This window comes from Dromiciops gliroides, chromosome 1, assembly GCF_019393635.1.
Source record: "Dromiciops gliroides isolate mDroGli1 chromosome 1, mDroGli1.pri, whole genome shotgun sequence".
Classification (NCBI taxonomy): domain Eukaryota; kingdom Metazoa; phylum Chordata; class Mammalia; order Microbiotheria; family Microbiotheriidae; genus Dromiciops; species Dromiciops gliroides.
In genome coordinates, this window is record NC_057861.1 from 245,088,193 (window position 1) to 245,092,200 (window position 4,008).

The following is a 4,008-nucleotide window of genomic DNA, read 5'->3' on the forward strand; positions in this document are numbered from 1 at the left end:
ACTAACCTTTTCATTTTGAAATTGCAGAGACTGTCTGAAGGAATTTAAGTAATTTACAAATGGTCACAGAAGTGTCAGAGTCAGGGTGTAAATGTAGAGATTATAATTCTAAATTCAGAGCTTGGTCTTCAGGGTCATAACTAGATCAGGGCATCTGTGGCATTACCCTAAACTACTAATCTCTGGGAAGTTGTCGGGTTTTTTCCCCTCACTACAATCTTCTCTTCAGTTATTCCACTATATTCAGACCATTGCTATGAACTTTCTCTAATTACTCATTTCCCTTCCCATTCACCATGAATTCTTTCCCCTGATTATCATTCCCTTTCACCTGTTGTCTTCTCCAAGTGCTGTTCAATATAAGTGTATTTGACTGAGGCATTCTGTCTTTTCCTACATAATCCTCAGATGAATGTTGCACATGCACCACAATTCCTAGTTATGGTTCTGCTTTTCTACTGCATCAAACTTTATTTATTTTGAATATGTTTTTGGTTCTTTAGGATTAATTAATCCAAGTTATTATTATTATTATTATTATTATTATTATTATTATTATTATTATTATTATTATTATTATTTCTTTTTAGTGAGGCAATTGGGGTTAAGTGACTTGCCCAGGGTCACACAGCTAGTAAGTGTTAAGTGTCTGAGGCCGGATTTGAACTCAGGCACTCCTGACTCCAGGGCCAGTGCTCTATCCACTGTGCCAGCTAGCTGCCCCAATCCAAGTTATTTTTTATCATTATTGCTAGATCTTATTTTTCCTTTATCTTTGATTCTTATTCATGCTTTTCTGTTAACTTTCCTCTGTGAGTCATTTGAAAATATATGAGGCTGTCTGTCTCTGTTGTAGGTTTTAGGGAACTCTCCTGGGATTTCTAAGATATTGCTACTTATAAATTAGAGGCTATAGCACCAGTCTTTGTCATTAAGCATTTATTAAAAGCATATTAAATGTTAGTAAAGAAAGAAAGCACATTGCTCAGAATTAGAATCCTTATATACATAGATAGAAAAGAGAGAGAGTGGGGGCAGTGTGTGTGTCTCTTCCAACATCCCAAGCCCAGAGAGAGTGTGAGAGAGCATAAGCTCCCTGCTGTCCAGAGGAGAGGCTGCCCTTATACACTGTTCAAAGCTAATTGACTACCATCATTCAAATCTATTGGTTTACTGGGTTTAAGGGTGGTCCATATTAAAATGAACAGTACTTGCTGAGATCAGAGTCCAGAGGACAGACCCTGAGGGGTCTGACTTTCAGGTAGGTGTGATTTTGATCTCTATTGTCTCTATTCAGTGTCTGAGCTCCAATTTTACTGACTTTGGGCTGGCCTTAAAAGAGGTTGAGTGGGGGGGGGAGGGTCTTGGTCACCTACAACCCCATTATTTTTTTCATATCTGATTTCTTGATATTTGTCTTAAATTTTTTTTTTCAGTGAGGCAATTGGGGTTAAGTGACTTGCCCAGGGTCACACAGCTAGTAAGTGTTAAGTGTCTGAGACCGGATTTGAACTCAGGTACTCCTGACTCCAGGGTCAGTGCTCTATCCACTGTGCCATCTAGCTGCCCCATTTGTCTTAAAATTTAAAAACCAGGAATAGAGACAAGGATCTGATTTCTCCTGGGTCCTAGCAGGGTTAATCCAACTTTTTTGTGATGATTGATTTAATCTCTGTTGTAATACAAAAATTTGGACAGTTGTGTCTATCTATCTTTCTATCATCTCCTCATCCAGGTATATTTTCAAATATCAGAATATCTCCTCTTGAGGATGAGCTTTTGATTCATGTGATTGATATATAGGCCCACCAATAAAATCTTCAAATATGATCACCAACTATCTATGTGTCCTCTTGTAGTAACTTTGTTATTTCATTTGGATCTCTTGTCATAGAAGATAATAATACTGCACAAATCCATCCATAATATTCTGAACTTTTGTTTATGAAGGATAGTTTGTGTCTCTATTTGACATTTTAATGCTTGTTCTCATTATAATAATATTAGGGACATAATCTACAATTGCTAGTCTCTGATATGAAAGCAAAGACAAAGAATTGGAGATAGATAGTAAAGTACCGAGAACAAGAAATGTATGTGTATATATGTGCATATGTAATATATATGAACATGTACATATATACATAATTTCACTCATATAAATGTATTCAAATACATATGATCATGAGTCTATACATACATATATATATATATATATATATATATATATATATATATATATATACACACTCAAATATACATATATATTTATCCTGTAAGAAATTACTCAAATCTTTACTATAAGGTGTATTCTTCAGTCTGTTCCAGGATTATGCTGAGGACATGGCCAATGCCAAGGGAAAGTTATTTTATGGAGTTGAATCCTGTTACAACCTCCTCTATATACTGTTAATACACTCAGTAAGAATTGAAAAATGGGCTTTTACACATTACTAGTCAACAAGCATTTGTTATGTACTTACAATGTGTCAGGTCCTATGGTAGTGAGGGTTGTAGTGGAAAGATGACCATACCCCTAATTAGTTACAGAGCTGAAAAATTAATGACAGTGGGGATAAAAATAGTAGCCCTGATTATAATTCTCTAGATGGCAGGGACTAGAGAATAGTGAAGAAAATCAAGGCCTATTCCACCTAATATCATGGAAATATCACCCAAGTGGTATATGGACTCAACTAGGTAAGCTTATAACTGAGCCCCTGGAGCCTTTGCATCTTTTGTTTTTCTTTCCTTCATAGGTCAACAAGGAACAATGAATATCCATTAACTTGGGAAGTGACATGGTGAGTCTGAAACTTATGAAGGTTTGTGAATGGGATCAAGAAGGCATCCACTGGAACAGTGGTATCAGTCTTACTTGGAACAGATGATTGGACCTAGTAGCAACAGCAATAGTTAAAGATGGAAGGGCAAAGTATTGCTGTCCCTGTGGTCCTTGTTGTGAAGTTCTAGTGTGAGGTTAGTTAATGAATAAACAAAATCAAAAGTAAAATAAACTCTGCACTCAAGGAACTTCTAGTCTATCAGGTCACAGGTGCTTAGTCTGTCAATATCTCAAGTTGTTTATAACCTTACAGGTAACCATTGCTATGAGGAAAAATATTGATGGAGGGGACAGGAGTCTTGAAGCCCTGTAGAATTTATAAGGAACTACAAATCTGGGCTAATTTCATTCTGCCAAGTGCAACAAATGGAGGACACTGTTAGATTTATATCCCTGCTATTTATCTCTGCATCAAAATATTGTGGGCTTATCCTGGGCAACATCCTCATTTTTATCTCTTGAACCCGGATCTTAGTTCCAATATTCTCCTGAAATCATTTTCAGATATACTTTGTTACTCCTGCCTTCTTAATATAGCATACCAATCAGTATTTTATTTACCAATTTATATTCCAGTTGAGTAGGAACTTTTAGGATGCATTCCTTTTCTGAGCAACCAAATAACTGTGCTGTGTTATTTAACATAAATCTACAGAAGGCCAGAGGAGGGGTGAATATTTATTGATTAGCAATGGTTACCACTTCCAGTGGTATAGCAAGGATGCAGAATTCAATATATACTTTGAATGATTCCCAAAGGAAGCTTAATATGTTGATAACTAGTGAATTAGGATGCAGGATGTGATTTTAATAGAAAGGATGTTAATAAATTTGTATTCTGAGGTGTTGTCATCAATAAACATCAGGGAATTGACTGTGTATTTTAAAAGTCAAATGACTAATGATGGTGATGATGATGATAAAAACAAGTACCTGCTGTTTTATGAAACATTATTTTTGGTAAATGTGAATGCATTTAAATCCTGAGGGGGGAAAAAACACAAAAAGAACAACCCATTTCTTTGACATGATTATATTTTCTTGACAAAAACTTCATTTGGATGAGACTGAAAGGATTGACCACTACCAAGGCAACACTATTGGGAAAACTAACAAATTACACATATTTATTCATTATTGTGCAGGAGTTGAAATGAAGTCAA